Below are 25,823 nucleotides of genomic sequence, written 5' to 3'. Positions count from 1 at the left end.
TAGATCCTAATTACTATGCTTATATATAATTACAATATTCTACTGCCAGTTTGTCTTTAGTTACCTCTTTTTATTTTATTTTATTACTATTATTTTTGAGATGGAGTCTTGCTCTGTCACCCAGGCTATAATGCAGTGGCATGATTTCCACTCACTACAACCTCTGCCTCCATGGTTCAAGTGATTCTTGTGCCTCAGCCTCCTTAGTAGTTAAGAATACAGACATGCACCACCACGCCTGGCTAATTTTTGTATTTTTAGTATTGACAGGCTTTGCCATGTTGGCCAGGCTGGTCTTGAACTCCTGGCATTATGTGATCTGCCCACCTTGACCTCCTAAAGTGCTGGGATTACATTCATGAGCCCCCGTGCCCGGTCTGCTTATCTCTTTCCAATCTATTTTCCATGCTATTGCCTGAGGAATCTCCCTAAAATATAATTTTCAACATATCAACACCCTGCTCTATTGGGTTCCCCAAAATCCTTAGTTTAAACCAAAACTCTTTTGCAAACTTTTTGAAAACATTCTCTTTAACCCTGAGTTTCTAGCCTCACTGTCTGCCAATTGCATAAGAACTCTTTACTAACCTAACTATAGCATTTTCCAAACGTATTAGTTGATGTTAAAAATTTTTTTTCCCTGATCTTTCAGATGTTGGTAAGATGGTAGCAGGAAAAGACAATAGAGAGTATATTACATGAGACAGAAATCTAATGGGAGTATTGGGTAGGTCCACCATCAGGCAGGCACCCAAGATTTTATAAATGTGAAAGCTGTCAGAATCAAAGCCCTGCCAAACAAAGCCAGGGAAGGCCATGAAAAGAGAGTTATCCAGCTTGCATGCTTAATAACAAAAAAAGATGCTGCAAAAACCACAAACTTGCCCAAAAGCCATTGCAACCTTACACAAAAAATACTTCTTCAAGGATATCTGCTCAATGATTGCCTGTCAAAATTTGGACTGGTATCATCCTTGTTATTAATCTTTGTAACAAAGGATAATTATTTCAAAACAATTGTGTAATCGCCATTCTTTCTTGTTAAAATTTTTGTCTTTCTTTACCTCCTGAAATATGCACACAATTTATTATGGGAAGTTTATTTGTATTGCAATGATCTATTTCTAAAATTAACATATTTTCTTTTGAATAGGCTCTCTGATATTTAGGATGACTTAAGGATGTGGGAATCTTTTTGTGGTAGGGAGATAAGGTACAGGGGTGAGGACTGATAAGGGTGTAGTACTTCTTTCTGGCCAATGTAAAGACAGGGGAAAAATAGATTCAGCTCTCTGAAAACGATGACTCTTTTTAATACATAGCCGAAGTTGAGTATTGAAGTTTGTTTTATTTCTTTTAGAATCTAATTTGCCCATGCATGACTTTCAACTCCTGTGACACTGCTTTATGCTGATCAACATGGCTATCTTTCAAGAGAACATTATCCTTCAACAACATAGACCTTAAAGGCAATCTGCCCAGATAGTGGCAGTCATTTGCAAATAGATGAGCTAATGAGTCTTTTAGAAAGAGATTGTAAATGACTAATGTGAGTTAGGAGGGTCCATCAGATAATGCCAACTTTCTGAATCTCCTTTAATTGACTATGATTGACAAGTACATTAAAAACTTTTATGTCAAGGGCTTATGTCTTTTCCATTCTGTCACAAGCTGTAAACAGTTTCATGCTGAGTATGATAAAAATGAAACTTTCTTGATTACAGAAAAGGAAATACTTTCAATCTCTAAAAAACTCAGCAATCTTTTATTCCAGATATTTGTATTTGGTATATCAATGTACCATTTCACATATTTAAGAAATCTATAACTTTGCTCTTTGCAGAAAAAAAGGTATAAAATAGTTAAAACAGTAAAACAATGAAAGTAAGACAATAAAGAGTTCCATTTATTTTGAATTCAATTTAAAGTTTATAGCATGATATTTGTATGTCTTAATCTAAAATTGCTTCAGTTTCCTCAATTTTGTATAAAGGGTGATTCAATTTCAGATTAATTCAGATTGCCTTGGTAATACAGCTATTGTCTGCTGAATAAATCCATCATTCTAACAATGCTGTCCATTTAAATTGCAATGCTCTCTGTTTTCTGATATCCTGAGGTTTGATACTTGTTTGATTTTGCTAAAAAAATTATACTATGGCTTTATAATCAATTTCTTTAAAAGAAACCATGTCAAAATCAAGATAATGATACTCATCAATACTGGTCTTTAGTTTTTGCTTTTAAAAGTTGTTTTTCAAGATTAGTCACAAAAATACAAAAAAAAAAAAAAAATGATATACTTATTGCCTACAAATTCCTGGGAGACATTTTCTGCAATTAAGAAAGAGATTAGGGCCGGGCGCGGTGGCTCAAGCCTGTAATCCCAGCGCTTTGGGAGGCCGAGGCGGGTGGATCACGAGGTCAAGAGATCGAGACCATCCTGGTCAACATGGTGAAACCTCGTCTCTATTAAAAATACAAAAAAAATTAGCTGGGCATGGTGGCGCATGCCTGTAATCCCAGCTACTCGGGAGGCTGAGGCAGGAGAATTGCCTGAACCCAGGAGGCGGAGGCTGCAGTGAGCCGAGATCACGCCATTGCACTCCAGCCTGGGTAACAAGAGTGAAACTCCATTTCAAAAAAAAAAAAAAAAAGAAAGAAAGAGATTAACAGGATATATATAATAAAGTGTCTTTTTAGATGTCTGAACAGTCTTACAGTTATTAGGCAATCACATTCAACTGGAATAACAGCATGCCACTTTTTCTTTAAAATTCTTACTGTAATCTCAAACATGGAATGTCAAACCATCCAATGCTAAAAAGGGCTCTCGATGAAACACCCTATTATATGACTTATTTCTTTTTCTGATTCCATTTTGTGGCTGTCCTATAGTTAATATATAGACAAAGATATTGGGAGAGTAGAGAAGCAGCAATATAAAAGTTAAGCAATGTAATGAACGTTGATGCATACAAAAACTAGAAATCCATTTTTATAATTAAATAAAATCAGAATATTTAAATTATAAATATTTTTATATACATACTGATTGGGAGTCAAAATATGCTTGGTGAGAACTCTATTCATATTGCTTTGGAAAGAAGCAACTAATCTAAACTAAATTGTTTAATAAATACATGTGTTCTTGAGTCATAAGGGGATTAAATATAATGTTCTTTTTTAAAAAAAAAAGTCTGCAATATAGTCATATTCTTTAAAAGGTATTTCTCACTGTTAAGCTTATCTGATTACTTTATAATTCATTCTGATAAAAATCAAATATCTGACCTAGTTAGAAGATATATTGATAAAATAAAGCTCAATCTAAAATACACATACAAAAAAGTTATTTTTTATGTAAGAGAAAAGGGATAGCTAGATTTTGTTTTGATAGAGAAACAATAAAAAAGAGCTATGTTCTAGTAGCTAATTAAAAGGTACTAAAATAGAGTCATATTAGAGAAAATAAGTATTTTGTTCTACAAAGATGGCAAAGGGGGAAAGCAAGGAACTCAATATTAGTAAGATTAAAATAATATTAAGATATAAAGGGAAATTTATTTTGTAGGTCAATACCCTTAAAATTATTCACAAACAAATTTTCACAATCATTTTCTATTATTAACTCCATGTGCAAACTCAAAGAAGTCATTAGGAAACTAATTTTTCACCGCCTGAAAAGAATGTTATTCAAGGCAATCTTATGATCATCCCTTTTTTCTAAGTTAGTAATCAGAACAAAAGCCTATACATAAAAAGTTGAAGGAAAAATACTTTGAAAAAGGTGTTGTGGTGTCTTGTGATCACAGTCCTGTGAAAAGTCAATGATCTGAGTGGGAACAGAAGGTCACCAAGAAATTGTAGTGGTGATGTTAAAGATACTCCTGACTCAAGTGAATACAATGGTTTCACTTAAATCATTTTATTTATACCACTCAAATAACCATCTGAAGAGGGCAGGCAAACATATCATCATCACTTAAAAGACAATAAAACTGAAGCCCAGCAAGTTAAGCTGTTTGTGGAAAGTCACATGCAACCTAACTACATTAGAATAATAAGTTCTCCACTTCTTGGAAAACCAATACTTTTCCTGGTTGGTCTGATTTTCTTAATTTGTAAAATTTTGATAATAATAACTAGCATTAAAAGTTTTCAAGGATATTAATGAAATAAGGCACATATGGGGCTTGAAATATTATCTGACATATGGCAAATATTATTGACATTATTATTATTATAAGTGGTCAGTCACATTTGAACAAATTGTATTAGTCAGCTTGAGCTGGTAAAACAAAATATCACAGACTGGATGGCTTAAACAAAAATTTATTTTCTTATAGTCCCGGACGTTGTAAGTCCAGCATCAAGGGAACAACGGGATTGATTTCTGGTGAGGCCTCTCCTGGCTTGCGGATGACTGCTTTCTCACTGTATCCTCACATGGCTTCTTCTCTGCATGCATATACGCCTGGGGTCTCTTCTTCTTCTTGTAGGACACCAGCAGTATTGTATTAACAGTATTGGCTTTATTGATCTCATTTAATCTTAATTACCTTCTTACAGACACTATCTCTAAATAAAGTCACATTGGGGTGCTAAAACTTCAACATATGGATTTGGGGGACCATAATCTACCCTCTGGTCACCCAAAATTCATGTCCTCTGGCATGCAAAATTCATTCACCCCATCTCAATAGTCTGAAAAGCCTTAACCCATCCCAGTATCAACTTCAAGTGGAAAGTGTATCTAAGTACAATCTATGTCATGGACGGTGAGACTTGAGAGGCATCATTCAAAGAAAGGCATACTTCTTCTCCTGCTATGAACTCAACAAGCTATGTGCTTCCAGAATAAAATGGTAGTACAGACATAAGTTAGTTAGACATTACTGTTCCAAGAGGGAGAAAATGGAATAAAGAAAGGGATGACAATACTTAGAAAGGCAAATTCCATTAGAACTTAAGGTTCCAGAGAATCATTCTCTTTGGCTGGATGCTCTGCTTTCCAGTCTCAATAGGGTGGCAGCCTCACTTTCTAGGCCTATTGGTGCAGGAGTCCCACCCACTCAGCCATGGGTGGCAGCTTTTCCCTAAGGCAATGAGCGAGGGCAGCCTCATCCTCTGAAACCAAGGAGGTGGTCCTATCCCCTGAAACTTGGAAGAAGACAGTCTTGCGCCCTTGCGTCTGTGGGCTCTGGGCCTGTGGTGTCAGTGGCAGACTTGCTAATCTCTGAATTGCTGTTTGGGTCATTTTTTTTTTTTTCACTTTTATTCTAAGTTTAGGGGTGCAAAGCCAGGTTTGTTACAGAGGTAAATTTGTGCCATGGGGGTTTGTTGTACAGATTATTGCATGACCCAAATATTAAGCCTAGTACCCAACTAGTTATGTTTCCTGATCCTCTCCCTCCTCTCACCCTCCACCCTCTAAAAGATCCCAGTATGTGTTGTTCCCCTCTATGTATTTATGGATTCTCATCATTTAGCTCCCATTTACAAGTGAGAACAGTTAGGATGTGGTTTTCTGTTCCTGTGTTAAAGGATAAGGCATATTTGCAGCCAGATAGCCAGATATCTCTATTGTTCCATTCTATTGAATTTCAGAAGTCTGACAGCCTTTCTTCATTGGTCCCATCTTTGTTCCTTTTAGCCCAGTGGCAGGATCTCTGCTAGAGTCATCCATTTCTTATTCCTGACCACTGCTAAGATGGCTAACTACATTCATGGGTAACCTCTTCATGGAGTGATTGTCCAATCACATTTTTGGTGTTCTCTACAGAACATGCTTTTTCACTTTTTAACAATATGCATAGGCTTAGAATTTTTTAAATATTTTAAGTTCTATTTCCTTTTTGCTTAACACTTCCTTCTTCAATTCATCTCTCTCCTTTTACATTTTACTATGGGTATTACAGTATATACTATATATAGTCATGCACCTCATAAGGACATTTTCATCCCATGATGGACCACATGTATAATGATGGTCCCATAAGATTATAATGGAGCTAAAAACTTCCTATTGCTTAGGGACAACATAACCATCAACTCGGCACAAAACGTTATCTTTTTCTATGTTTACATACACAAATACTTACCATTGCATTACAACTGCCTACAGTATTTGGTACAGTAACATGCTGTACAGGTTTGTAGCCTAGGAGCAATAGGCTATACCATATAGGTGTAGACTACGCAATCTAGATTTGTGTAAATATACTCTATGTTTGCACAATGATAAAATCATCTAACAATGTGTTTCTCATAATGTATCCCTGTCTTCAAGTGACATATGACCACACTGAAACACACATTATACTATTTCTCACATCTATTATTTTTGTCTACTGTGTTTTCCTGGAATATGTAATGTTAAGAAATAAGACCTCTCATGCAGAAATTGAACTAACAAGTAGACACTGTTCAATAGCAGGGCAACATGCTCTGTCATATTTATGGAAGGGAAACTTATATTTCAATTTAATGAATTTTACTTTCTTTTATTACTTTCCTGCACTTATCTTATTTCTGCAAATTCTATCTGTGTAGCTTTATCCCTTTTATAGCTCCCTGGGAACACATATAGTGCAAGAATGACTGCAGAGGTGAATGAGGAGGAGTGCCTTATGTTCTGCAGTTAGAAGGCCACTTAAGACTCTAAGAGTGCTGACAACAGTGAAGAAGTGACAAAGAAGGAGAACACTCACTCCTCTACTAGGACCTCACTCAAAACCTACTATTCCATCTACACTTGAGGTTGGAGTCATTGCTCACTAACTGTTTTCCCCAGACTTCTACCTCCTATTATAAAGCCTTCATTTTCCAGACATGCAAAATAACTTCCTATTTCTGTTTATGTCACTTTCTTTCATACCTTTCAGCTGCCACACTTTTTCATATACTTGACCATGGTTTTAAAGCTACCCTAAAATTCCTTCTGCTGCCTAAAAATACTCATTCTTCCAGACCCAGATTAAATGGCATCTCCTCTATACAATACATATCTCTGGAAGATGTGATCACCCCTTTTATACTTTCATAGAATTATAATTATGATACTACAATTACTTATTGGTTTAAAGGATTGTTTCTTCCACTTAGATGCAAGGTCTTGAGAGCAGAGGCACTATCTTACTAATTTATGTCTCCAAGGTAAACATAGTATCTGGAATACAGAAGGTACTTAATAGGGCAGAGGCACTATCTTACTAATTTATCTATCTCCAAGGTAAACATAGTATCTGGAATATAGAAGGTACTTAATAGGCTGGGCACGGTGGCTCACGTCTGTAATCCCAGCACTTTGGGAGGCTGAGGCGGGCAGATGATGAGGTCAAGAGATTGAGACCATCCTGGTCAACATGGTGAAACCCCTTCTCTACTAAAAAATACAAAAATTAGCTAGGCATGGTGGCGCGTGCCTGTAGTCCCAGCTACTCGGGAGGCTGAGGCAGAAGAACTGCTTGAACCCAAGAGGTGGAGATTACAGTGAGCCAAGATTATACCACTGCACTCCAGCCTGGCACCTGGAGACACAGCAAGATTCTGTCTCAAAAAAAAAAAAAAAAAAAAAAAAGGTACTTAATAAATGTGCATGAGATGAATGAATGATTGAATGACTACAGTGCATTTCTATCCCACCTTCTGAATTCCTTCTGAGCCAAAAGGAGGTGTTCACCTTTATTCAGACCTGTTATCCTCTATTACCCATTCTAGATTAAAAAGTAGAATAAATCTTGAGAGAATTAAGTTCTCTTTATTAGTGGGGCCCAGCATTGTCTGTGCCTATGTTTAATTTGTCAATACTTACCAAACTAATTAATATTTTATTCTGCATGAAAAGATCAATATAATTATAAAAATAATTATGAAGCACTCTGTTACATTTTATAATTTCTACATTGCCTTGCATCAGCCTCCAACTTTAGTCACCCTCTTCTCCTGAATACAATTATTGATTATTGCAGTTCCCAGACCTTACATGTTGCTGGGCAGTGACAAGTTAGCTGTTCACCAAGCCTATGTCTTCTTCTCTTGGACATGCATGTAGGCTATGATTCCCTGTCTCTGTTGCTCTTTCAGGTGATTTCTACCCAATGGAAAATGAGTAAAATTATGGTACCCGACTCCTCAGCCTGGCCTACAAAAATGCCTACTTGTTTTCCTTATATCTTTTCCCCTTCTCCCAGCTTATAAAGCTAATCAAGGTGATCTTGGAAGCCACATTCTGAAAATAGCAAGCCCTGAGAAGAAGGAAGATGGTCTTAGAATCTCTACTTGAATGAGAGTTGTTCATGTACCCCATTTTTTTTTTACTTTAAATGACAAAGAACTATAATTCTATTGTGCTTGAGCTATTATATACCTTAAGGTTTATTTGTTACAGAATCTAATATTATATTAACAAACACATTTGTTTGAATTTGGTTCACATCAAGACAGTAAGAGTATAGTGGCTAATAAAATCAGGTATAACACTAAAACTTTGTAGGTATGCATGTGTAAGAAATAGAAATGGAGAAGGTAGCTTTGTGAAACTCCCAACTAGTGACTCCCATAACTATGAAGGATTGCTGACAGGACTTTCATTACTGCAGATTGCCCCTATTTAATAGGCAGTTCTCATGCAGCCTGTGCTCCTGCTGTTTGCAAAACTTACTTTGAATATACAATGCCAATTACAGAGACTGAACACATCAAGATTTTGACATGTGTCTACAGAGTTATACAATTAATTTTATTTATGCACTTTCTGCTTTAAATGCCTGAAAATTGACTAATATATCTTAAAAGGAACACTTATATTTATATCTTCGCCCTAATCACACTCTTTCTCTCTACAAAAAAAGACAGAAAAAGTGAAAGGGAAGAAGGGAGGAGAGAAGGAAGAGATAAATGAAGCAAGGAAGGAATCCAGCTGAAATAAAATGAGCTGACTCAGTAATGGAGTTTTCAGCAAGGGGTATAAAATGATAAAGTTCTCTGGAATGTTCTGTAGTCATTTATTAGCTAAGAAAGCTACAGAAAAACTTAGAGACTGTGACCAGTGCCAGAGAAGGCTGAGAGGTCTGACACTTCACTTGATTTCTAGGACAGCAAAGCATTTATTAGTATATAGATATGCATATTTAATTATGCTGCAATAACAATTTTACTGTCATTCCTCAAAGTTGAGAAGAAACAAACTATACCCTATTCCTTTCTCAATGATCCTGTGATATAGCCTGAGGCAGCATATAATGAGAGTACCGTGAGTATCACCTTGGCATTTACATGCTAATGATACTATGCAATCAAATTATATAATACTGTGTGATAAACCCATTTTGCAACTAGACAAATAAATATACATATTATAGTGCAATTGTTCTCACTTCTCAAGAAAGATCTTTAAATCTTGAGATTTTGCTTTTTACATTAGAATAAATCCACCACTCACTTATTCATGCATTTAATACATATCTTTTCAAAGCTATTACATGTATTGAAGAACTATTTGTACACTCCCATAACCTTTTTAAAGTTAACATCAAAAACAAATTTTGTGTGTATAATTTTAAAGAACATAATTTTGGGGTTACTATGTATTTTATTTGTGCTTTAAGTATATGTTCCTTAAAACTTTGGTATATAGATATTTTAATCTTTCATCTTCTTAGAGGAAATCCAAAAGAAGGTAAAGATGGATGAAGAAAAGCTTGATCAAGTGATGAATAACAGGAAGATAAAGACAGTAGCATTGTTATAAGTTTAACACCTGAAAGACATAAGGTACTCTCCCTTTATTTCTTCCTTAAGCTCCCTTGTTTTGCTCTCTTGGGACTGTCCCTATAGAAACTTCATTTTATTCCTGACTCTTCCCTTTTTTAAACCTCAGCAAGGCTTTTATCCCCCAGGACAGCATACCCTGGGAAGTAAGGATAAGAACGAGAACCACGTCTTTGTATTGTAAAGTAAAAGAGGAGCTACTGTGAAAGGAAAAGTAGAAAAGCAGAATTGGTAGACCATAAATGGAATATCATTTGAACAATTTTTAGGGAAGACTGTATAGGAAACCTGAAAATTTGGAAGGTGCTTCCTTGAAAACTTAATTTGTATATCATCTCCAACACCAAGTTATAAAGCTATATAAAATTATAACTTGGTGGTAGAGATGACATATAACTGAGAAGCAAGTACTCAGAAGCGAGGAGAGTAAGTGATGGGGGTGCCATGTGGGTGTACCAACATGTAAATGGCATTAGATTACAGAAATCACCGAAAACCAAATAATTCTGCAGCCAGAATGGTTGACTGTATGAGCCATGACATCAGAAGTACCTGGGTGTGAATCCCTGTCCCTTCTTTGCCACTAACTAGCTGTGACATTTTAGAAAATTTGTTGTATCTGTCTGAGTCTGTCTCCTTATCTTTCCAATTTCAGCTGAAGTAGGATGCTCCGGAAACTTTTTCTAATCTTTGCCATTTCTCTCCCTCCAGTAAAATTGAGCATTTTTCTTATTTGTTCCTTGTTCTTTGAAGTTTTATGGTATTACTGTATATTTAAAAGGGTTTTTTGGGGGAATTTTCTGGTTTTGTTATTATATTTTTACACTTATCTTATTGGTATCTCTGTGAGAGAGTTAGCAACTGGGGGGCTTGTTGATATTTCCATCTCCCTTGCCTAAAATAATAGGTGACACAAAAGAAATGCTAAGTAAATGTTTGTTGACTTGGTGACAAAAAGGTGGTCATTATATTTATCTAAGAGGTTTATGGGAATTAAGTGAGATACTATGTGTTGAACATTAAGTTGAAAGTGCCAGCATGTATGCTTAGGGATAGGAGATGCAGCAAAGGAGTGACAGAATGAAAAAATACAGCAATTGTAGTAAGAAACCAGCCATGAGATATATTAAGACATATAATAAACTTGCATTCTGCCAGTCAGAAGATGCACAAACTGTAATATTAAGGGATGAGGTAAAGATACAATCTCAGGCTGGGTCCCAGAATGCTAGTATCATAGTCAAAACAATCAGTTTAGTAAGGAGCATTTTTTTGTAGGAGAATTGCCACTTAAAGATAACTGAAGACTCCATTATGAAGCAGGAGAACACTGCATCCATAAGACATCAAAGCATTCTTTGACTACTACAGGAATTAAATATAGATCTAAAATCTTCTCTAAAATAAAGATTCAAGGAGGTATACTAAAGATGAAAAAAAATGTATCTTGCACGCAAAATGAGGATAGATTGGGTGAGGGATTGAGGGAAGGGCAGGAGACAATGAAGAATATCTCGTAGATTAGATTGGATGCTGTTATCTAAGGAGAAGCTTTAAGACATCCACTTACTGTTTTATTTGCATAGTCTGATGTGGTTTTAAAAGTTTATGTCGAATGCTGTTAAGAAGTGCATGGACTCTGAAGTTCGTCTCAGGGTTTATTATTACTGTCTTTTATTTGCTGTCTTCACACTGCACATGCATGAAGGATAAGCGCCATAGCAAAAGGAATTGAAAAAAGTAGCAAATGTATGCATTGCTCTGTAATGCATGGACAAAAAGTATAACAGAGCTGGTGATGGATCAGTGGAGAAGACGGTGAGGAGAATAGCGTAAGGAATAAGATATGCGAGATGAGATGCTTCTACAGTGTATGTGTATAATATCTAGGCAACCACAGTAGCATTCTTTATTCAAGGGCCCAGTATATCTTGTCAAGCTAAGATTAACTTCCTAAAGGAGTAATAGTGTGCTAGACATTCATAAGTAACACATTCACGGAAGACTGCATGACTTCATTAGGACACATATTCTGCCCTGTATAGTGGTTTAATAGCAATACTTAAACAAGTAGAGCTTATTCATCTTTCACATAACATTCAGCACAGAAGGAGTCCTGGACTGTTTTGCTCTACAAATTAAGGCATTAAGCTAGCCTCCTATGTTGTTATTCTACCACTTCTAGAGTTATCTTTATCTGTGTGATACAAGCTAGCTCACCAGGACATCTCACTCCATGTCTAATTTCAAGTTAGTCAAGGAAGAAGGAGAAGCAGACATTCTCGTTCTTCAAGATATGGCCTAGGAATGGTATACACTGTTTTAGGTAACATCATATTGCCAGAACTTAGACACAAAGCCAAACCTAGGTATAGAGGAGGCTGGACATACTTTGTCTGTCTGTCTGTCTGTCTGTCTGTCTGTCTGTCTATGTTTTTGTTTTTAAAAGAGGCTATTGACTAGCTACTGAACAAAGCTTAATCACTGATAATTGATTTAAATGAAAGATGACATACAGTCAAAAGATTGGTGAAAATCAATAAGCACACTTGTAGAAAACAAGAATGTGCAGAAGATACCTGAAACCTTTTTTTCAGAAAATATTTTCCTGAGAAGTTTGACAAAGCAGATGAAACAGGCCTACTCTACAGATGCTTTCCAAAGGCTAACTCATCAGGTAAAGATGAATTAAGTGTTCAGCAGCTTAAACAAAACAAATATAGGCTGGTTGTTCCAATATGTGCTTACACTCGTGGCTGCTGTAAAACAAAACCTTTCATTACTAGAAAATTAAATTACCCTAGGATTAGGAAGCAGCTGTGCCAGCTGCCTGCTGTTGTGGTACCAAGACTGGCCCTATCGTTTTCTAACCTCATGACTTAACAAGCCAGTACCTTCTATAAATCTATTCATAATTATCTGTAAAATGAGGAAACAAAATACTAAACACAACTACAATGAAGATTTGATAAATTAATATATATGAAAGCAACTGGTTATTAAAAGCTTTTTGATAAACATTAGTAAAATCAGAAACCCTATTATTAACTTGACCAGCATGTTTTATTTTTACGTAGTTGTTCTAGTAACTTTTTATAAGTACATGGAATCAAATTCATTACAGAGTTACTCTACTGACTAATAAGTGTAGAGAACTATTATTAAATCTTGTCTCATTCTTAGCTATCTCTCTTAACAGTTACATAATAAAATTGTTCAATTTGATCAACAAAACTTCCAAATTAGACTGTAAAACTTTAATCTTCAAGGTGGAAAAATGGCAGTTAGTGGGGTATACCAGAATTGCTCTGGCTTTGAATAAAATCATGTTTAAAATGTAAATTCTTAGGACTTAACCCATCTTACTGAAGCAGAATCCCCCAAATAGCATCTGCTACCTCTGTGTTTAATATGCTTTCCAGGTAGTTGTAAACACTTTAAATCTTGAGAACTGTTAGCCTAGAGAAGCAAATGTAAAAAAGCCCCATGATAAAGGAATATTGTCATACAGGTGATATGAACAAACCTAAGGTAAAGAGCTATTGCTTCCAGCCTGGTAATAAATGAATAAAATGCTTATTTTTCTGATAAGGTACTTCTGATCAAGATGAGGCTTCCTTTTACCTTCTCTCCACCAACTTCATGAGTCACACCAATCTTCTGAATCAATTTTGTCCTTATTCTGGAAGATTCTGTGAAGTTCCTCATGGATATTTGGGGGATTTGCATGTTATCAAACCTATCAGTAGATCTAGATATATAGCTAATATGTAAGCTCACCAGCAATGTTCTAAGCAATAGGTGATTTACACATATGCTTTGTAATCTGTAAAATGTAAGCAATCTGAATATTACGAACCTCATTATAATGAGAATTCTGAGGCTAAAAGATGTTAAGTAAGTTGATCACTATCTCAAAGTAGGTAAGACAGAAGCAAATATAGGGTTATTACGGAGAAAAAGCAGAGAGAAATGTGCCCCTACACAGAGAGAATTCTATTTTTAAGAAACTTTTAAAATCAATCCAAAGCTAGACATCAAGTGGGAATTTGGAAATGTTTGCTTAGGAGCTTCTGTAATTTTTTTTTTTAAGATGGTTGAATTGAAATGTAATATAGCATAGGATGGATATGGACATTTATGCAGGTATTCTCAGAATGGAAACTAATCAAAAATAGCTTTAGTAAAGAATTGCCCAGATTCCCTTCCCTTGGTGCTTTGGAATAAGCCTGTGCCTATTGATGTTGGAGATTCTAGCCTAATATCTTCCATGCATTCACTAATTTTATAGGCTTTTTCCTACAAAAAAGTGAAAACACACATTGAAACCTGGAGATAATTGAAGACTGCTTCTCTGACTCTCACACTGAGAGTTGACTTTTCTTCCCCCACCACCCTCCGCCATTTCATGACATAGAAAGTAAAACTGTAATCTTCAGCAGCAGACATGGTATCTGCTCCCACAGAAATGGTGCTGACTATTACCAATACAGAAGCAAAACTACAGGCATGACTACCACAGAGAGACTGCTTTACAGCCTTCCAAGGCATCACTGTTGAATAACCCAAGCAAATCTGACTCACAGACACAGAAGATGCATGTGGTTTATGATCACCAGGATAGACTTGTTTGACATTTTTCAAGTAGGCTAGCTAAAGCAACTAATTCCAATGGTATTTCTGAGTCTCAAGAACAAAAGAAACTGTGTTGTGTCATTTATAAACTAATATTCCTAACATGTACTGGAATTCTAAAGGTTTCAACCAGAAATCTGACATTTCCTCAAATGGATGTCTTCTGTGTAAAAAAATTTATATATTTGAGCTTGAATTTCCATAATGTTGAATGGAGGGAATATTTCAGATAAACATTTTTTAAATTACAAAACCTCATGAACAGTGCTATAACAAAATGATGGCTTATACTATAAAAGTTTTTGCATCATAATGTCTTAGATATGGGTTTTATTTTTGAATATTTATTGTGTTCCAGATAGAATGGTAGGTACTTTGCATATATTATCTCTTATTTCAATGGAGTCTTCCAACAATCTCATGGCACAAGTAACAGGAAAGGAAAATTAGACCTTTAAAGTTATTTGCTCAACACAATGTACTGATTAACCATAAGGAAAATATTAATATTAGTTCCATTAAATCATGTAATTTGTCATAACAGAGATATTTGTATAGAGAAAGGCTATAGATTTTTATTTTATAGCAAAGATGAGTGAGAAAATTACATCATATATTTTTCTATATCCGTATTTATGTAACCTTGAATTTCTCTAAAACACCATAATCTATGTAACTAGTCAATGACTTACAATGACAACTAGAAAATGATGCTTCAAAAGTAGTCAGACATAAAGGAAATTTTGTCACTTTGACTTTTCTATTGGAGGGAAGGCAATTATGACTCTTTTCTAAATGATAGGTTAAAACTCAAAAGTCTTGCCATCAACCTGTTAAGTTTTGTCTCCTTACCTAGCACAAATCCTAGAGGCAGCATGGCAGTGATAGAGTAGACTTACAGACAAATCATTTTTGAGCCATTTGCTAGTTTCATGAATTTGGATGAGGTTTTAATTTCTCTGAACTTCTGTTTCTGCATCTTGACTCTGTGGAGAATAATACTTACCTCTTGAGGCTGTTACAATAACTTATTGACTAAGGTAAATAATGTACATACACATAGTAGGAAATTAAAGCAAATTTGAGTCTGTTATTGTGCCCTACTCCACTTCAGAAAATAATCATTGCAAAATAATGAAGAGTTTTTGTTGAATCTCGAACATATATACTGGGTTATAAACCTCTGTATTTTTTATTTCATTATCTGTTTATAATAAGAAGAACCATACACACACACATATATACACACATATCTATATATTTAAATACAATATACATATTATATATATAAATTTCCTTTATATATATAATATCTCCTTTATATATATATATATATATGATATGAAATTCTCATTCCATTCCTAAAGGGCCAAATATTAAGAATCACTTCCTCTTACCACAACATGAAGCAATTTCAACATGGATGCTCCAACTTCATTTGGGATACCTCACATATAAGGATCCTATATCTTGAAACCATCTCCAGTGGATTTCCTAGATGAAATGAAACAGAAACTCTTGGGAACATGGAACATAAAAACCTAGCTTTTTTCAATAGCGCTCATCTAAAATTCCACATCATATTGCATCTTGCTGGTTTTGCCCTAATTATTAAAAGACAATATGCACTTCCAATCCAATTTGATGTACCCATCCTTGGTGACACTACTGCTTGCACTTTCAGGTAATGCATTTTATATGTGTTTTCATAAATCAATGTGTACACTTAAAAAATATTAGAAAATAATTAGGGTATAATAAAACTTCCATATCAAATGGGTATTTTCATTTAACCTGTTATAAAATAAATAAACTAAATATCAGAAATAGCATACAGATGATGAGAGAAAGAAGGAGAGCAATCAAATTATAGTTAGTGTGTTAAAGAAGTCATTTGAATATACAGCTTTTCTCTTTTTCTGAGATGCTTTTGGATGTCTTTCTAAAAGCTGAATGCATAAAAACCATAATACAATATTAAAACACATTTATCTATTTACATTAATCACATTAGTACAAAATTTATTACTCTGTACCTATATATTCTACTCTTGACAATTTTGCTGAAGCCTCATTTAAAAATTTGCCAAATATTTTGCTCTGTTGCAAAATTTGAGCAATTTTCTGACAATATTCTTAGATGCCTCTCTCTCACACACACATACATATATGCACATTCACATACACACACCACTTAAAAGTCAAATTTATTGCAAGAAATTACACTGCAATCACATAAAATATAACGAAATCACATTTATTCATCAGCCTAGGTCTATACCTTCTAATAGCTATTTTGGTTTCATTACAATAGAATATCCTATAAAATAATTAAGTAAAGCTTGGTTATGCAAATCACAGTATTGAAAACACTGAAACCTGATGTGTAAAACATCTCACGCTCAAGGAGACATGTCATAGTGATAAATTTTAAATTAGTTGCTTTAAAACAAATTCTGCTGCTTCACTCTCTTAGTGCCTTCCTGAATTTCTGTTTCTACTAATATAGTAATTACAATGGTACTAGATGGCCAAAGTGGATCTCTCTTCCTAATAATTAGATTTGCAAAAGAGTCCACTGGGCCCATTAAATAATATTGACATATCAAGTCCTCTTATCAGTTTACTGCAGGTACAGACTTTGAACAAAGAAGGTTGCTCCTATTTACCCTTCAACAGAAGCCGAGTAAGACATTTGTATTTGTAAGTATTATCTTTTAGCCTCAAACCTAAATCAGTGTTTACAGGGAAATTTATAGCACTAAATGACCATAGGAGAATGCAGGAAAGATCTAAAATTGACACCCTAACATCACAATGAAAAGAACTAGAGAAGCAAGAGCAAACAAATTCAAAAGCTAGCAGAAGACAAGAAATAACTAAGATTAGAGCAGAACTGAAGGAGACAGAGACATGAAAAACTCTTCAAAATAATCAATGAATCCAGAACATGGGTTTTTGAAAAGGTTAACAAAATAGATAGACTGTTAGCTAGACTAATAAAGAAGAAAAGAGAGAAGAATCAAATAGACACAATAAAAAATGATAAAGCAGTATCACCACTCATCAAACAGAAATAAAACTACTGTCAGAGAATACTATAAACACCTCTATGCAGATAAACTAGAAAATCTAGAAGAAATAAATATATTCCCAGACACATATACCCTCCCAAGACTAAACCAGGAAGAAGTTGAATCCCTGAATAGACCAATAACAGCTTCTGAAATTGAGGCAGTAATTAATAGCCTACCAACCAGAAAAAGCCCAGGACCAGGCGGATTCATACCCAAATTCTACCAGGGGTACAAAGAGGAACTGGTACCATTCCTTCTGAAACTATTCCAAACAATAGAAAAAGAGGGACCCCTCCCTCATTTATTTTATAAGGCCAGCATAATCCTGATACCAAAACATGGCAGAAGCACAAAAAAGAAAAGAGAGAAAATTTCAGGCCAATATCCCTCATGAACATTGATGTGAAAATCCTTAATAAAATACTGGCAAACTGAATTCAGCCACACATCAAAAAGCTTATCTACCACGATCAAGTCAGCTTCATTCCTGGGATGCAAGGCTGGTTCAACATATGCAAATCAATAAACATAATCCATCACATAAACAGAACCAATGACAAAAAACACATAATTATCTCAATAGAGGCAGAAAAGTCCTTTGATAAAATTCAACACCTTTCATGCTAAAAACCCTCAATAAACTAGGTATTGACAGAATATATCTCAAAATAATTAGAGCTATTCATGACAAATCCACAGCCAATATCATACTGAATGGGCAAAAACTGAAAGCATTCCCTTTGAAAACCGGTACAAGACAAGGATGCCCTCTCTCACCACTCCTATTCAATATAGTATTGGAAGTTCTGGCCAGGGCAATCAGGCAAGAGAAAGAAATGAAGTGTATTCAAACAGGAAGAAAGGAAGTCAAGTTGTCTCTGTTTGCCTATGACACAATTGTATACTTAGAAAACCCCATCGTATGAACCCAAAATCTCCTAAAGCTGATAATCAACTTCAGCAAAGTCTCAGGATACAAAATGAATGGGTAAAAGTCACAAGCATTCCTATATACTAATAATAGAGAGTGAATCATGAGTGAACTCCCATTCACAATTCCTGCAAAGAGAATTAAATACCTAGGAATACAACTTACAAGGGATGTGAAGGACCTCTTCAAGGAGAACTACAAACCACTGCTCAAGGAAATAAGAGAGGACACAAACAAATGGAAAAACATTCCATGGTCATGAATAGGAAGAATCAATATTGTGAAAATGGCCATACTACCCATAGTAATTTATAGATTCAATGCTATCCCCATCAAGCTACCATTGACTTTCTTCACAGAATTAGAAATAACTACTTTAAATTTCATATGGAATCAAAAAAGAGCCCATATAGCCAAGACAATCCTAAGCAAAAAGATCAAGCTGGAGGCATCATGGCACCTGATTTCAAACTATACTACATGGCTACAGTAACCAAAACAGCATGGTACTGGTACCAAAACAGATATATAGACCAAAGGAACAGAACAGAGGCCTCAGAAATAACACCACACATCTACAACCATCTGATCTATGACAAACCTGACAAAAACAAGCAATGGGGAAAGGATTCCCAATTTAATAAATGGTGTTGGGAAAACCATCTAGCCATATGCAGAAAACTGATACTGGACTGCTTCCTGACATCTTAAAAAAAACTTTTTTTGAGATGCCATTTTGCTCTTGCACCCAGGCTGGAGTGCAGTGGCGCCGTCTTGGCTCACTGCAAGCTCCACTTCCTGGGTTCAAGTGATTCTCCTGCCTCAGCCTCCCAATTAGCTGGGATTACAGGTGCCCACCACCACGCCTGGCTAATTTTGTGTATGTTTAGTAAAGACATGATTTCACTATCTTGGGCAGGCTAGTCTCGAACTCCTAACCTCAGGTGATCCTCCTGCCTTGGCCTCCCAAAGTGCTTGGATTACAGGTGTAACCCACCACGCCTGGCCAACCTTATACAAAAATTAACTCAAGATGAATTAAAGACTTAAATGTAAGACCTAAAACCAAATTTATATTTCTATATCTGCTTTGAGATTTTGAGTTTGGGACTCTGCACACCACTTTCTATTGCCAGCTGGCTTCCTCTTAGATTCTGCAATGGCAGGGAGAGGGCTGGAGACAGGCCAAGGGGGTGAAGAAAGGGAGAAAGGGGGGTTTATTCTTTCCTGTTCTCTTGCTGTCAGCAGTGTTGCATCCTGCACCCTGTCAGTGGCAGTCATTTCCTTCTACAGACTTTTCAAGTCCTTCCAGAACCAGCTTATTCTGACCTGAGAAAGGTACCAGCCCCAGGTGGCTTGCATCCTCTCCTGAGGAGTTTGAGTTCCCTGAGTCCTCTCCTAGGGGCTCCTGAGATACGAACACCGGCTGTGTAGCAACACTTCTGAGAAGTGTGATACAGAGATCTACAGGGTCTCTTTTCCAAGCTCCCTGTGCCCCATCTTTTCATTTTGTTCCCCAAGCCCTAAGGGTGGAGCTGCTTTCTGAAACTGCTATCTCTGCATAACCAGAGAGGCCTCTTTTTCCTCTTCCAGTTCTCCAACAAATATTTAATCCATTCTTTTTTTTTTTTTTTTTTTTTTTTTGAGACGGAGTTTTCGCTCTTGTTACCCAGGCTGGAGTGCAATGGTGCGATCTCGGCTCACCGCAACCTCTGCCTCCTGGGTTCAGGCAATTCTCCTTCCTCAGCCTTCTGAGTAGCTGGGATTACAGGCACACGCCACCATGCCCAGCTAATTTTTTGTATTTTTAGTAGAGACGGGGTTTCACCATGTTGACCAGGATGGTCTCGATCTCTTGACCTCGTGATCCACCCTTCTCGGCCTCCCAAAGTGCTGGGATTACAGGCTTGAGCCAGCGCGCCCGGCCTAATCTATTCTTTATATTAAAATTTCCTTGTTAAAACAAGTATGGGGAAAAGGATACAAATAGACACTTCTTCAAAAGAAGACATTTACATGGCCAAACACATGAAAAAAAGCTCAACATCACTGTTCATTAGAGAAATGCAAATGCAAATCACAATGAGATACCATCTCACACCAGTCAGAATGGAGACTATTAAAAAGTCAAGAAACAATAGATACTAGTGAGGCTGTGGAGAAATAGGAACTCTTTGACACTATTGGTGAGAATATCAATTAGTTCAACCATTGTGGAAAACAGAATGGTGATTCCTCAAAGATCTACAACCAGAAATACCATTTGACCTAACAATCCCATTACTGCGTACATACCCAAAGGAATATAAATCATTCTACTATAGAGACACATGCACACGTATGTTTATTATAGCACTATTTACAATAGCAAAGTCATGGAAACAATCCAAATGCCCACTAATGATAAACTGGATAAAAAAATTTGATACATATATAACATGGAATACTATGCAGCCATAAAAAGGAATGAGATCATGTCCTTTGCAGACACATGGATGTAGCTAGAAGCCATCATCCTGAGCAAACTAACATAGGAACAGAAAACCAAACACCACGTGTTCTAACTCATAAGTGAGAGTTGAACAATGAGAATATATGGACATGGAGAGGGGAATAACACACACCAGGGCCTGTTAGGGGGTGGGGGATGAGGGAAGGGAACTTAGAGGATGGGTCAATATGTCCAGCAAACCCAAGGCACATGTATACCTATGTAACAAATCTGCATGTTCTGCACATGTGTCCTAGAACTTAAAGTAAAATTCTGGATCTTGCTACAGAATTTTTATTTTATTTTTATGTTAGCAGTAGGAAGAAAAAGAAGAGGGAGAGTGAAGAATCTAATATTCATTGAGGTACTTTCCATTTATTTTATTGTTTATCCTCCAAAAAATCCTATGAAACACATATGGTTGCTACAAGGATTTACATTAATAAAGATAATTTTTACTGAGTTCTTAGAATGTAGTATCACAAATATAGGATATCTATCTATCTATCTATATATGATTCCATGTAACAGTCATAAAGTTTCTGAAAATGCAGTATATTAGATATATTTCATGCATACAGAATTGAGATTGAGATTAATTTACATATCATATTTTAGACAATTTTGAAGGGCTTAGAACTGTGATGTGAACACAGTCCATCTGAGTCCCAGGCCAAGCTCTTTTCTTTACCTACTACTGTGAGGGGAAATTTCTTCCTCCCTCCCTCCTACATGCCAATTTGCTTAATGCCCAAGATCTGGGTATATTTTTAAGTAATAATTAATGTTTTCCTCAAGACACTAAGGGTCTCTATCATTAGGTCTCAAATACATTTGTCAGGGAAGTGTGGGGATATATTACAGGGCATAGAGACCATACAATAGGTGGCAGCAGAGATAGACAGTCAGTGGCCATTTGGTACAGGAAAGAAACAAAGATGGCAGGAGAACCAAAGCCTCATCTAACTTTACTCCTAGAGTTAAAATCATGGATTCAATATCTATCTATCTAAATATTTTCATGGTTTAAGGATATGTGTTTTGGCAACACAAAGACCAGTGCTCAAATTTTGACCTCACTACTTCCTAGTTGTTCTTAGTTTTTTCGTCTATAAAATGCATCTACTGACACTGTGATACACAGCTTTCAAAATGGCTCCAATAATTCCAGCTATCTCTGTACATACTCTCTTTGTAATGAAATTTTTCCATTTTCATCTTTCAAAGCTAGAATCTGTTTCTCCATCTCTTAAATTTAGGCTTGTCTAATGTAGAGGAATGTGACTTCTGAACCTAGAACCTATGAGGACTTACATCTGCTTTTGGCCTCTTAGAACTCTTTTGCCACCATAGGAAAACTGCACTGGCCTGTTAAAGACACATGGGCCCCTGACAGGTAGCATCAACTGTCAGAAACAGAAGTGGTCACCTTGGACCATCCAGACTCAGTGGAGCTGCCAGATGACTGTCCTATCTGCATGAATATCTCAGGAGAGATGAGCAGAAGTGCCACTGAGCTGAGCTTCAGTCCAAAGTGCACACCCAGAGAATTAAAAGAAAATAAAATGATACTCATTTTAAGTCATTAAGTTTTGGGTTGATTTGTTATGCAGTGATAAGTTACCAATAACTGATTCAAATCACTACCTTCATAGTATTCTTTTAAGGATTGAAATAAAATATGTAGGTAAAATATATGCACAATGTTTGGTATTGGTATAGAATGACTCTCCAAATGTTGACAGGGTGTAGAAATGACTTTCCCAGCTTTGTCATGGGATAAACAATGACTGGCCATAATGAATACTAATGAGGAATGTACTCACACTACAAAAGTTAAATATTGGGGCACATATTTTTCGTCTGAGACTATTGGTTCAAAGCAAAAGAGAGGCATGATTGAATTGAACATTTATCATTAATACTAAGATTCTTTGCTATTCTTTGAGTATCATTACTAATCAGATATTTTTCTGGGAACTTGAATTAAGGTGCATGGGTATGAGGAGATAGAAAGTTGCCTTAAATCAGTACTCAAACATTTAGGAATCAGGCTGTATATATACTCTTTAATATGAAGAGAATTCATTTATGTACATACAGTTTCTTTTTTTCTTTTTTTCTATGTCTCTTTTTTATTTTCTTCATTTTTTAAAATTACACTTTAAGTTCTGGGAAATATGTGCAGAACTGGCAGGTTTGTTACATAGGTATACACGTGCCATGGTGGTTTGCTGAATCCATCAACGCATCATCTACCTTAGGTATTTCTCCTAATGCTATCTCTCCCCTAGCTCTCCACCCTCTGATAGGCCCTGGTGTATGATGTTCCCCTTTTCATTTATCATATTAGAAACGAAAGCTGAGAAAAAAATCTCAACAATTGTCATTATCAGTTAATTATTAGTAAAGCACTAATTTAAAAATAAAAATAAATCCATAAAACAGGAACATCAATGTCACATTTTTATGAAAGACAATTATATTTTCCAAAACAAAAAAATTAGTGAGGAGAGTAAGACTGTTCTATAGTTTTATAAATTTCCTTAAAATCTGACTTAATAGAAAACAGCCATATTCAATCTGTATTTAACCTGTGTGATATATTATTTTTGTGGAAATCTATGAAGAAAATCTAGTTTGATATAGACATGCATTTTTTGGAAAAAATAAAGAGATTTTTACGGCTTTTATAGTTATTGTAGGATACTTCTTTGATAGCTTAGCAACATTTTATGAGAAGTAGTTTTGAAAAGATCAGTTACAATATAAAATTTGAAACTACATCAAATAACTTTTCACACTATTATATTAAAATCCACTAGCTATCTCTTACTATAAATGAATCATTTATCTACGACTGCTTGGTCGTCATGCATTTGTCATCTAGAAAATATTGGTTCACTAAATTATGCATATCTTCAAATTATTAACATATACAAAATACCAAATTACTTTTGGTAAAATTACCACCAATTTTACCAGAAGAATTTTAAAGTATTGGAGAAATATCACATCTATAGTGGCATACAAAGAATTTTCAAAATTTTAATTTTTACTTCAAAGCTCAAATTTGATCACTGGCAACAAATACAAATAGAAAATAGTTGCTTTCCTTAGGATCACTTTGTTTATTTTTGAGAAATGTATACCAAATACCTTAAGTCTCAATACCTATTAGTTACACTTTTATGTTAAAATGATGTTAAGTGAAAAAGTGGTTAGTTCAGTGTGCAACTCAATTACAAATGTGCTTTTAGTTCAAGAAAATATCGTACTTCAGTTTGCAGCATAAATGCTTTATTCATAGTTCACATTTCATCACAAAGAATATTAAGATGGTGTTTATTAGAGAACAAGTTAGAAAAAATAATGTATACTCCTTCATAAAGGACATTGTTAAGTAACCTGCTTTTTTGTTTGTTTGCTTGTTTACTTTAAAGAAATGATGGTGGAAAATACAGTGACTGCTAGTAACAGTCTGGTGTTGCCATATTGAATTTTGGCTTTGGAGCACTACCTCCTTCCATTTCTGTATGGGGGAGACTCTTCCTTCTGCCTTCTCTTTTCTTTCTTGCCTATTAAACACTCTCTTTTCTTTCTTGCCTATTAAACACTCTTAAAGCCACAAAAAAAGAAAACATTTAACAAACTGATTTAAACACATAATCTCTTTCTCCTTTTTTGTATTGCCATCTCTTGGGATGATAACATTACTCTAGGACACAGTTTATGAAATGCTAAACTTGGTGCTTGCTAACACCCCTTATGAATCCAGAATTCTGTAATTCTAAGCAGGACTAAGTGGGAACACAGGAATTTGTCCCCTAAATTAGCTCTATTTGCCTCTGTAACCCAAGTGTCTGGACTCAGCATATTCAGAAGCCTGGCAGTTGATGACCACGAAGAATAGCCTATGACTTAGTCTCTTTGGATATCATCAGCATTGCACTAAGACACTGTGCATGAAAAGTACACCCTGGGAGGTACTATTATCTTACCACCACTTAATTTTTAGATCAAAGAGCACAAGAAGACATTTCCTTTTGGAAATATCAGAAAATTAATGCAGGATTGCAGGAATTATATACAACTCCCCATGCAATGCAATGCCAAATTTCAAAAAGTACAAAGGGATGCACATGAAATCTGGCAGAATTAGGAGGCTTTACCTTGAAGAAACAGAATGAAAATGATCTTCCTGAAGTAAACATTAATGTTTTACTTTATGGGTATGTTCTTCCTTTTAGTTCAGCATTCCCTAGATTCTCTTAAACATTATGATTTTTGTTTAATTATCGTGTATCTCTTACAGGTGAGGCTTTACAATTCCAGGTGGCAGTAATAAAGTCCAAACTTACGGATGTCTCTGTATTTCCAATCTGAGGAATATAAATATTGAATATATACAAGTTCAGTGGCTTCCATTTTCAGAACATGAAATATGTATTCACGGTTTTGTTGTTTTGTTTATATCACTTTATATGACAACACCTAGACCATCATAAAAGAGGTAGGTTGAGAAAATAAAATCTACCTAATTTTAACATTTAGTGGAAAAATGCATTCATAGATCACTTTGCCCTAGAATTTCCTCTTATCATTAAAATAAAGATGATAAGAATAATTTATTAAGTACTTTTTATATTCTCGGCAATGCACTAAATTATTTACTTATAGCACCTGAATGCTTATCATAAGCCTATGAGGTTGGTGCTGTTATCATGTCCATTTTATACTGAAACTCAAAGTAAACTTTTTCAAAGTCACGCTGCTTTTAATGGCAGATCTTGTGGTCAGATCTAGGTTTGTCTGATTCCAAAGTCTAAATTAATAACGATTTTCCTTCATTGCTAATTGTTTCTTTATTCAATGCAATCACAGTAGCCAACAGATGACCATTCAGTAAGGCTCA

General features: G+C 35.4%; 1 non-coding gene across 2 annotated transcripts in view; it reads right to left on the bottom strand.

The window, feature by feature from the left end:
- The window catches only part of LOC105718789 (uncharacterized), a 929,644-nt gene that overhangs the window by 637,252 nt on the left and 266,569 nt on the right, over positions 1 to 25,823 (bottom strand). For both annotated transcript variants that reach the window (XR_010344200.1, XR_010344199.1), the window contains exon 2: positions 15,807 to 15,903. This is a non-coding gene — a transcript (uncharacterized LOC105718789). The remainder of the gene's footprint in view (positions 1 to 15,806; positions 15,904 to 25,823) is intronic.

This window comes from Aotus nancymaae, unplaced genomic scaffold (assembly GCF_030222135.1).
Source record: "Aotus nancymaae isolate 86718 unplaced genomic scaffold, 86718_ANA_hifiasm-v0.15.2.pri h1tg000003l, whole genome shotgun sequence".
NCBI lineage: Eukaryota > Metazoa > Chordata > Mammalia > Primates > Aotidae > Aotus > Aotus nancymaae.
This window is presented reverse-complemented; position numbering and strand designations above follow the sequence as displayed.